General features: G+C 39.3%; 1 pseudogene; it reads left to right on the top strand.

The window, feature by feature from the left end:
* Positions 1–4,907: 4,907 nt before the first annotated feature.
* Positions 4,908–12,356, top strand: part of LOC133751457 (UBX domain-containing protein 6-like) — a 36,935-nt pseudogene continuing 29,486 nt past the window's right edge.

Raw genomic sequence — 12,356 nt, 5'->3', positions numbered from 1 at the left:
TGTGGAAGAACTCACTGTGTGGCTGGGATTTTGAGCAGTATCAGTGGGAGATGCCATAAGCTTGGGGGTTCCTGGTACCTGGTGAGAGACATTGCTGGAGAATCAACTTACACAGAGGTCAGCACAGATCCATTGTGTGGTCCTTGGGACACAGCAGATGAATATTATACCTACTGGGTATAATATTCAGGCACTGGTCTCCATTGAGGAGAAGAGCTCAGCTAAGCAGATTATATTTCTCTTCTAATAAAAAAAAGAGAGAAGATTTACCATGCCAAACCTGGGTTTGTCACCATAGGCATACCCTTAACCCTAGAGAACTGAACAGAGCTCTCTGGCCACACCCACTACAAGCCTATAGAGAATCACTGAAGGCAGACATTCCACTGATTTACAGAGTCAGAGTACAATGCTAAAAGTTACTACAGCAAAAAGAACAAGAAGGAGAAGGAGAAGGAGAAGGGGAAAGGGAAGAGGAACAGGAAGAGGAAGAGGAAGAAGAAGAAACCAACAGTATCTCTACAAATGCCAAACAACAAACACAACAATCCAAGAAACAAGAATAAGGAAGACAACATGACACTCCCAAAAGAACACGACACTTAAATACTAGATTATGAATATGGTAAGATAGAAGAAATGCAAGAAATGGAACTCAAAAAATGATCATAGCATTACATAAAAGTAACCAAAAACAAATGCACAAACTACTGAAATCCATGCAGGACATGAAAGAAAATCTGTCTCATGAAATTGAGATCTTAAAGAAGAATCAAAATGAAATGAAGAATTCAACAGAATGTGAAATTGAGATCTTTTACAGAAATCAAAATGAAATGAAAAATTCAATAGAACAAGTAAAAGCTGCAGTGGAGGGCCTTAAAAACAGAATCAGTGAGGCAGAGGAGAGAATATTGGACACATAAAACCTACCTAAATTGAGCCATGAAGACACAGAAAACCTAATAAGACCCATAAACAAGACAGAAATTGAATCAGTAATAAAGGCAGTCATAACAAAGAAAAGCCCAGGACCATTCACTGCTGAACTCTACCAGACATGTTAAGAAGAACTAACTCCAGTACTTCTCCAGCTTTTCAAAACAATTGAAAGAGAGGAAATCCTCCCAAGTTCTTTCTACAAAGCCAGGGTCACCTTAATTCCTAAACCTGAGAAAGATGCAATAGTGAAAGAGAATTATAGACCAATTTCCCTGATGAACATAGATGCAAAAATCGTCAACCAAATTATAGCTAATAGATTCTGAAACAAATCAAAAAGATCATCTATGCATGAAAACTCTAACAAATTGGTTATATAATAAACATTCATCAACACAATCAAGGCAATTTATGAAAAACCCATGGCCAGCATCATACAGAGAGGAGAAACGTTGGAAGCATTTGCACTAAGATCTGGTACCAGACAGGGAGGCCCACTCTCAACATTGCTATTCAATATAGTACTGGAAGCTTTAGCCAGAGCCATTAGGCAAGAAAAAGAAATCAAGGTGATACAAATTGGAAAGGAAGAAGTCAAACTATCCCTATTTGCAGATGACATGATTCTATATATAGGGGACCCAAAAGACTCTACCAAGAAGAATTTGGTAAAGTAGCAGGGTATAAAGTTAACACAAAAAATCAGTAGCCTCTGTAGACAAAGACAATGCCACAGCTAAGAACTTCTGAAACAAATCCCATTCACAATGTCTACATAAAAATCAAATACCTTGAAATAAACTTAACCAAGGACATCAAAGATCTCTAAATTAAAATTACAAAACTTACAGTATTAGTGGTGTATTTTATATTAGGAGCATCCTTTCTGGTTTTGTGATTGCAGTTATTGATATATGGAGTTTTTTAATTTAATGAATTATTTATTTATTTGAAAGAGTTACAGAGAGACAGAGACAAAGAGAGACAGAGAAATAAATGTCTTCCATACACTGGTTCACTCTCCAAATGACTGCAGTGGCCAGAGCTCAGCTGATCCAAAGCCAAGAGCCAGTAGCTTCTTCTGGTTCTCCCATGTGAGTACAGGGGCTCAAGGACTTTGGCTGTCCTCCGCTGCTTTCCCCAGGCACATTAACAGGGAGGTAGATTGGAAGTAGAACAGCTGGGACTGGAACTGGTGCCATAAGGGATGGCAGCACTGCAGGCCGGGGCCTTAACCTGTTGTGCCACATCGTCTGGGCCAAGTATGTGTGTACTTAATATCCTTGGTTAACTAAATCCTTGTATTGTGTCATTCTGGCTTGACTTTCTTTCACAGTGATGTCGTCAAATCACTCAAAATTCTGTTAAGTTTTGCTGGCAACATTAATGTATGGTCTCTCTGAACTCTGCTAGGGTAAGCTTAATCTTACACACTTTAAAGTCACACATTTTTAAACTTTCTTAATTTTTATAACTCCAAAATTATCATTCTCTGAATTTTCCCAAAAAGTAGCTCTAAATACACTTTCTCAGAATTTCTCTAGTAGGTGGAATGAGTTTTATATTCATTGATTTTTACTTCTTACTTTATATAATTACAGTTAAGTATTTTTCACCAAATTCCTTTATTTTTGCATTTTATACAATTTAGTAAATGGAAACTAACCTTTGATTTTAGAAATTTTCTGTAGCCTATATATCTTTAGATACTTGGATAATTCCTTTAAGATTATTATCTAAAGTGGCTTGATTAAAGAGATTAGGATTATTTTAAGTATTCTTTTTAAATGTAATAGAATATTTTACATGAAAGTCATGCATGTCAGTCTCAATCAAATAAAATAGTTGTAACATGAACATACTGTTCTTTTTGGGTTTTGAAAACTATTCTGCCCATATGAAAAATACTACACGGACACTATTTTCATTCAATACTTGAAGGATGTTTCTGAGAATCATGTAATTTGTATGCATGCCAACAATGTATGAAGTTAAAAAAAATCCATCGTTTTCTTTTGCAGGGCTTTTAAGATTTATCTTTATTTCTGGGTTTATGCAGTTTAATTATGATCTGCCTTAGCATGGTGATTTTTTTTCCATTCTGTGACTGCAGTGCAATGACCTGTTTCATTCTTTAAATTTATAGTTTTGTCAAAACTTTATAATATTTTCTAATGATTCTTTTTATTTCTGTGGTATATGTTGTTACATATCCTTTTTCACCTCTGGTTTTATTGATTTGGGTCTTCTCCCTCTTTTTTTGGTTAGTTACTCCAATGGTAGATCTATTTTGTTTATTTTTTCAAAAAAACAGCTCTTCATTTCACCTATTTTTTGTTATTTTACTGGTTTCATTTTTATTTCTTCTCTCATTTTAATCATTTCTTTCATCTTATTAATTTGGGGTTTGATTTGTTGTTGTTTTTCTAGGTCCTTGTGATGCACTGATAGCTCATTTATTTGGTATCTTTCCGATTTTTTCATGTAGGCACTGATTGCTATAAACTTCACCCTTAACACTGCTTTTGCTGTATCCCATTCCTTTTTATATGCTGTATTGATTTCTTGTATGACCCACTGTTAATTCAGAAACATGTTCTTCAGTCTCGATGTGTTTCCACATGATCTAGAGAATCCTGAGATGTTGACTTCCACCTTTATTCCACTTCCCATCTGAGATGATGCATGATATTATTTCAAAGTTTTTGAGTTTGCTGAGACTTACTTTATGACCTAGCATATGGTGTATGCTTTTAGAGTACCAGATAAATCAAACTAAGATGTCACCTGGAATTAAATTGAGTTATTGTTCAGGAACAGTCTCTGGTCCTCCTTTGTTGTACAATTTTATGGGTTATTGTTGCTGAAATTTTATTTTTACTAATGAGAAGAAAGTGATAGGCATGTTGTTGGAATTTTAGTACTGTTACTGTTGGCAACTGAAAGTATTGGCTATTTATGTTTATAACTCAACAATAAGACAAACCAATGAGAAAGGAAAATTATATGAACCCACTTCATAAAAGACCAGATACAAATAAAAGTGCATGAGGAGCCAGCATTGTGGCAGAGCAGGTAATTCCTCTTCCCATGATGACAGCACCTCATATGAGCACTGATTCACGTCCTGGCTGCCAATCCAGCTCCTGGCTAATGGCATGGGAAAAAAGCTAATTACAGTCTGGTTCAAAGAGGAAGCACAGTTCTTTGATACCCCTTTCTTGGTTGCATTTTACATATCATCTAATGTTGAGCACAATATGATAAAAATACTTTCTTGAAGAAAAACCAGGCAAGTCACAGGGCAGAATAAAATACCTTGTCACACTCAGTAGAATGGATCATATGTTTTTAATAATTTATTTGTATTAATATAAAGAGAACAGATTTCATGTATTTCAAAGGTACAATTCTAAGGATATAATGCCATTTATCTCCTTCCCGCTTCCTTCCTTTCTTTTTGAATTTTTGGGGTAACATTTTTATTTACTTTATAGTCACAGGCAAAATGCAGCACTAAATAAAGAGTTCAACAAGTCAAAAGGAGAAAGACCGCAGTTCATGGGAGTAGACAAACACTATAAATAATAATCAAATCCCAACATGACAGTTTCACTCATATACAATGAATTTGTTTAGTACTCTGTTTATTAGTGACTACACATCAGAGAGAACATGATGTTTTCATTTTGAAGTCATCAACTCCCTGTATATTTTGGATGGTTTCTGAGTAACTGTTATGTTCCTAGCTCTTCAGAATCTTCTAGGCCCTAGGGTCATCATACTCATTGACAGGAAATTTATATTTACTTTCGTGAATATTTAGAGAATGAAAAATTATACTATGTTAGATTTTTGAAATTGTCCAAAATGTAGTTCTCTGTGCCCATATTTTTCCTGTAAATATAATAATTGAGACCTCCCTGACTGGGCCGTGTCCCCTCCCCCGCTGGGCCCCCGCCAACATGAAGAAATTCTTCCAGGAGATCAAGGCAGACATCAAATTCAAGAGTGCGGGGCCGGTCAGAAACCCAGACTCCCTGGGGGAGAAGGCCCCCAAGGAGAAACCCAACCAGCTGCCTCTGAGGCAGCCCCGCCGGGGACCCACAATGAGGCGCAGATGGCGGCGGCTGGAGCAGAAGCAGCCCCGGGCCCAGGGCCCCAAGTCCACGGGGAACCAGGTGAGGGAGGAGCTGCGAGCCCAGGCCACTGTCCGCGGGAGCCCCGAGGCACAAGGCACTAACGCGGTCCCTGAGGCCAGAGAGGAGGGCACAGCTCACCTGGCGGTGCTGGCGTGAGCTTCACCTGCCCACTCCCGGGGCCGCCCTGAGCAGGGACCAGCGGGAGGCCGGCATCAAGGAGGCCATTCTCTCGGTGGCTGTGTCCATCATGAAGATCCACACGTTCAACCAAGCCCGTGACCGGGTGAAGCTGGGCGTGGACACCACTGCCAAGTACCTGGACAACCTCCACCTGCACCCCGAGGAGGAGAATACCGAAGACCAAGCTGCAGCACAAGCTGTTCCCGGAGCGCATCAACTGCTTGGAGGGCCGCACAGGTGTTTTGAGGCCATCGGTTCCAGAAGGCCCTGCTTCCAGTCCTGATCAGGAGAGCCCGGAAGAGTTCTAGGTGCTGAGCCAGGCGGTGCTGGCCCAGCCGCAGAGCCTGCACAGGCGCAAGGAGCAGCCGCTGGCCGCCGAGCCCTGCGGACCACGCCGCTGGCCTCCAAGGTCAAGCTGCCCGCGGTCTTCCTCGGCCTCAACAGGTGAAGCCGGAGCAGAGGTTCAGGGCCGAGTGGTGGAGCGGCGGAGCGTGCTGCGGGCTAAGGCCAGGCGCGAGGAGGACCAGCAGAGGGCGCTGCGCAGGTACAGGTTCCCGCTGCTGCGCGTGCGCCTCCAGGAAGGCTGCCTGCTGCGGGGGCCGGGGGTGGGGGGGCGTGGGTGCCCCGGGAGGGCCGGGGGCGGGGCGCGGGCTGTCCAGTCGGCCCTGACCGTCCTGCCCGCAGGGACCTTCTGTGCCCGCGAGCGTCTGGGTGTTGTACAGCTTCATCCGGAGACCTTGGAGAGCGGCTGGCTGCCCTTGGAGCTGCTGGCCTGGGGGGCAGGAGCTGCTGGAGGAGGAGAACCTGGCCTTGAAGGAGTGCGGGCTGGTGAGCCGGGCGCCCCTGGGGAGGGGTGCCCAGCCTGGCCCCGGGCCCCGGGAGATCAGACAGCAGGGCCGCGTGCTGCCTCCAGCAGCGGGGTGAGGCTTGCTCTGCCCCCCAGGTGCCCTCCGCCCTCCTGACCTTCTTGTGGGACTCAGCTGTGCTGGAGGACCTCAGGGCTGCTGGCCGAGCCCCACCCGCATGGCTGCTGAAGCCCGAGCTCCTGTCCGCCATGGAGCGGCTCTTGTGCAACAAAAGCAGAGTTGGGCTCAAAAAAAAAAAAAAAAAAAACAAAACAAAAAAAAAAAAACAAAAAAAACTACAATAATTGAAATTACTGAATAATACACAGTGGTATACAATTTAACATCATTTCCCTGAGTACCATATACATTTCTAGATTAAATTCCTGCAAATTTTACATTTTTTTTTGAAAGGCAGAGTGGATAGAGAGAGAGAGAGACAGAGAGAAAGGTCTTCCTTTTTGCCATTGGTTCACCCTCCAATGGCCACTGCGGCCGGCGCACTGCGGCCGGCACATCATGCTGATCCGAAGCCAGGAGCCAGGTGCTTCTCCTGGTCTCCCATGCGGGTGCAGGGCCCAAGGACTTGGGCCATCCTCCACTGCCTTCCCGGGCCTTAGCAGAGAGCTGGCCTGGAAGAGGGGCAACCGGGATAGAATCCAGTGCCCCGACCGGGACTAGAACCTGGTGTGACGTTGCCGCAAGGCAGAGGATTAGCCTGTTAAGCCACAGTGCGAGCCAAATTTTACATTTTTGTAAGTGAAATTTTGGAAATAATTTTCAATCATGTCCATTACATCTGCTTGGGATTCTTTAACTTCTTTCCCAAAGTTCTATTTTCTAACCACAACAATAAAATAAAATGCAAAATATCACACCTATTTTGGGACAATTTTGATTTGCATGTAACGAGATTATTTACACTTCCGTAGCAGTGCTCTGTAGCAGTGCTGTATGTCATTGCCACGCTATGTTGTTGCAATTTTTTTTTTTTGACAGGCAGAATGGACAGTGAGAGAGAGGGAGAGAGAGAAAGGTCTTCCTTTTCCGTTGGTTCACCCCCCCAATGGCTGCTGCGGCCGAAGGCAGGAGCCAGGTGCTTCTCCTGCAGGTGCAGGGCCCAAGGACTTGGGCCATTCTCCACTGCACTCCTGGGTGTGTGCCAGCGCTGTAGGCGGAGGATTAGCCTATTTGTTATGAGACATGTTGGTTTCTTGTTTTAAAATATGACAATTTTCTTTTTATTCTTTAAGAGTTAATTTAATTGGGCCGGCACTCACTAGACTAATCCCCCGCCTTGCGGCGCCGGCACACCGGGTTCTAGTCCCTGTCGGGGCACCGATCTTGTCCCGGTTGCCCCTCTTCCAGGCCAGCTCTCTGCTGTGGCCAGGGAGTGCAGTGGAGGATGGCCCAAGTCCTTGGGCCCTGCACCCCATGGGAGACCAGGATAAGCACCTGGCTCCTGCCATCAGATCAGCGCGGTGCGCTGGCTGCAGTGCGCCTACCGTGGCGGCCATTGGAGGGTGAGGCAACGGCAAAAGGAAGACCTTTCTGTCTCTCTCTCTCTCTCTCTCACTGTCCACTCTGCCTGTCAAAAAAAAAAGAGTTAATTTAATTGATATCTTCATCCACTTCCTGTATATGTGTTTGCTACTTTGTTATCATGCCTAAAGAATGACTCAGTTCTGTTCACAGACATTTTGAATTATTTTAGCATACTATGTGCATCTAAGTCTTATTTCATGTCCCATTTCATCATTTTCATCTATATTTCTCATCCATCTTCCTTGAAGAGCTAACGTCAGACTTTCACTCTTGAAATTTTCTTGCCATTTTCATTGTGAGTTCATCATTTCAAACAAAATTCCATACGTCAGCTCAGAACATTCATTTGCACATTTCCTGAGAACTGTATTGAAATAGTGGACCATTCACCCTTCCAAGAATACACATGCTTTAGAACATTTTATAGATTCAATGGTACACATAATTCAATGTTGATCTTCAAAATTTCCACATGCTAGATTAACACACTTTTATCTTTGTTTCAGAATTATTATGCTAAGTAACATGCATTGGTCTAGGGGCCCATGCTGTGGTGTGGCAGGTGAAAGCCCCAGCCTGCAGCTGTGGTATCCTATATGGGTGCCAGTTCAAGTCCTGGCTGCTCCACTTCTGAACCAGCTCCCTGCTAATGTGCTTGGGAAAAGAAGAGGTTGGCCCAAATGCTTGGGCCTCAGCACCCATGTGGGAGTCCTGGTAGAAGTTCCTGCCTCCTGGAATCAGATTCTAGCAGCCTTTGCCATAGCGGCCATTCAGGGAGTGAACTGGCAGATGGAAGTCCTCTCTCTATCTCTCTCTCTCTCTCTCTCTCTCTCTCTGGAATTCTTTCAAATAAATAAAATAAATCTTTAAAAAATTTGATCTGCATTATATTCCTTTAATTATGTACTCTTTTGTAAATATAATATTAGGCCTATTTTAAAAAAATTTTCCCCTATGTCTGCTTAAAATTCTATAAATACAAATTACAAGTTTCTAGTCACAATAGTTAAAATGTAATGTACCATGCCATATCTGAATAATTTATTTTTAAAATTACACTTCAGTTGAACATGATCATCAATTTATGTCACTGAATACATACTTTATTCCATTTCTATTTTTGAATTCATTATTATTGCCTTTATTTTTTCATTAATAGTGTAACTTATGTCAGTGATAGAACAAGTTACCTGTGGCAATCTTGGGTTAATTTATCTTTGTAATGTAATCAACTTTATCTAAATTTTTCCAGTTTTCAGACAATGTTCATGCACAACATTGCATTGAATCATTTTCCATCAGTGTCATCATTCTCCTTTGCAGGACAGATGTTTTGTTAAATTTCATGGACTCTTTTGGAACTACACACTTTCACTTGATTTTGGAAATATTTACAAAGTCATTTCTTCATATCAGTGTTATATTTCAAATATATTTTGTTAAAATAGTTGAAATATTCTTGTTTTAAGTTCTGTTAAATTTATTTTCTTTTATAACTTTATACATATATATATGTATATATATATATATATATATATATATATGTTTCTTTTCCACAAAATCCCTGTATACTATTTTGTCAAAAATGCATCATTCCCTACGACTTCTACAAAATTATTCCCTACTACTCAATATCAAAATACATGTTAATCATAGCCCTGAAAGCATTTGCTCATTCTAGTCAGGATTCTCTTTTTGAAGTCATCAAGTAGCTCACATTTCTCTAAGTTGTCTCACTCCTTCCATGTACATGATTGTACAACATTGTGTCACTACAGCAGACTCTTTCAGATGTTCAAGTTAATGTATCCTGTTTACAATTTGTTATTTTTTAGTACTCAAAAATCAAAATTGGACCCTAAATATTTATTGATCAAGGTACTTGTATGCCCACTAAAAGTTAATATATTAGTCAGCATGGTCTTTTCTAATTTAAGTTCCTGACATTTCTATTATTTTAATGTAATTTTAAGTTTTATATTCCTCTATGCCATCTCTATATGATTTTGACTCTTTTTCTACCAAAGTACTAAACTGTACAACATATAATCATAATGAACTGTCTTATATAGAGTGTATATCTCTTTATTTTGTCTTAGAATTTACCACTGCCACCTGAATGTGTAATTAATGACCCGAATTATGACAATACTGACACAGGGAAACAGTAGGTGCCAGGGTTTGGTTTATGATTCTGTGGTTATAAACTCAACTTAAATGCTGGAAATTGTCCTAGAAACTGTCATGAGTACAGGATTTCAGCACCTTATGGGGCCAGTACCATCATGGTCATCAGCATGGGATACTACATCTTTCTGGATGTTGCTGGAGCTGTAAATTATTTTCTGATTTCGGAAATATTCCAAAATACATGTCCCTGCCATTCTACAATTTCTCCAGTTTATTCTGGACCCTTTTATGGAAATACCCATCCATATGTTTGTCTTTAAATTATGTCAAACACTATAATACTCATTGTTACTTAAGGCAAAGCAAATTTTCCCTTGCCATGTGCATCAGATTTGTATTTTTATTTTCATATTAATTTATTACTTTGTGTATATCAATATCCACATGAAATCTAATCTTAGCACTGCCAATATATGGCCATTCTTTTGGGCATTTACCTAATAATGCCATGGATTTACTCAAAATTGTTCAGGTTGTATTAGTAACCTCCATCTTCATGTTCTATAAAATCAGTTTTGGATATTACATTGTTTCACTTTCAAGTATACATGTGTTTTCTAGCTTCTTTATTTTTAGATACTCAAAATTGGCCATTCACTTTAAATATTCCATGCATTAGGTTGAGACACTGTTATCTTAGCTCTAAGATTATTGAATTCAATGGCATACAATTTACTTGATTTAAGAAAGTACAAATTTCCTGTGGCTTAAATGTTTATTTAGGTCTGTTTTTATCTATGTCTGTTACATCCCCTTTGGGCCTTATTTCTGCTTCTACCAAATTTGCCTTTGGTATATCCAATAGTCAATATACCACACATATAAAATTGTCCCATTTCTCTACTTCTCATGTTGTATTTGATTTTGTTTACTGTAGCCTGAGTAAACAGTCAATAATCTAATTGGTGCCAGTTCTAGTGCAGGAAACTTCAGGCTACCATGATTTGCTTTATCATTGTTAGGCCATCAACTCTCAAATTTCTGGTAGTTGTCCAAACAAATTTTATATTCACAGTACCTGAGAACAAACTAGGGCTGTTCCATCAGTCTCATTAGCTGGGGAGTTCATTTTTAGCCTTATATATACACATGTAACTTGAAATTAACCATTTACTTTGGAAATTTAAATAAATTTTTTTGAACCTTGAATTCATTGAACTCACTCTTTTTCACAAATATTCTTGTCTAGGCTAATCCCAGCCCTGTGACCATTGTCTATGATGATTTAAATTTTTATTGTGAGGTCACCATCACACCCAACATTCTATAAGTTGTCTTGGAAACATTCAGGTGTACAGTGTCTCAGAGCCATCTTAGCCAAGCATAATCATTCTCTCTTCTCAAGGTAATATATGCATATACATGAAAAAATAATTAGCTACATATAATATTTGCATATATATATTTATATATACATATATATATATAACTTCTGGATTTTTATAGAATTCTAAATCATTGATTATTCAGTTTTTTGATTATTCAAATTTTGCACTGTGTGTCTAGATATTGGCACATTTTCTGACAATTATGTGGGTAAGTGTCAGGATCTTGATGTGGTTTTGACCTCAAGATTGTATATATTCATCTAATTTTAGAGGTTGGTAGAGAGGGAGAGACAGAAACTATGAGCTACAGCTGGTGGCTTGCTCCCCATTCTTGTAATGACCAATAGCTATATTATTATGGAACTCTAAATTGTATTTTTTAGTTAATAGATTTTATAGTTATGTATACATTTCTAAAGTTTTGTTCTATATACAAATATAAAAATAAATAAACTATATATATGGGCTATTTTTCACAAAAATCTCTTTAATATGCTTGTCACATTAATATTGATTTTTCTCAATTGAATGTTACTAATTTTGAGAATATGATATAAATTTTATTCTAACCAATACACCTCTTTGTGTATCTGGTTTTGTCTTTGAATGTATCCTTATCACCTGTGTAAATGATTAGTGGTCTAATGAAAGCTCATCCTAGAACTAAACTTATCCATATGTTACTTGGATTTTATATTGGAAGATCATAAGCATACTCAAAATTTTATTAATTTTGTTGGCCATTTTTATGTATATAGTTCATCAGAAAGACTTTGGCTCTTATTCTCATTCTCCCTTTTTAGGTAATATACTTTTAACTTTGGTAGTTTTTGTGCATAAATATAACTGTAGATGCCAGTATCTTTCATTTAAGGGTTTTTTTTTTGTTATAAATGGCATAATTTCCTTACTCATCATTGTTGATTTCTTCTTTTATTTCTCAAGTTTAATGCAAATTTAATACATGTTGGTTGACCCAATCCTGTTGTATATGCTTGTTATGCTATTGCTCCTACATTATTGCTGTCACTTCCTATAATCAGATTATGGGTTATATCCTAATATGCACATTACCCTTAATCCTCATCTTTTATTTCTGTGACATGTATACATCATGATATAGTGTATGCTGATCCTAGTACAGAAAACTGTAGCTCATCCTGGTTTATTTTTCATTGTGGTTT

The sequence above is a fragment of the Lepus europaeus genome, chromosome 22 (genome assembly GCF_033115175.1).
Source record: "Lepus europaeus isolate LE1 chromosome 22, mLepTim1.pri, whole genome shotgun sequence".
NCBI lineage: Eukaryota > Metazoa > Chordata > Mammalia > Lagomorpha > Leporidae > Lepus > Lepus europaeus.
Note: the sequence above shows the minus strand (reverse complement) of the source record. Positions and strands in the feature narration are given on the sequence as shown.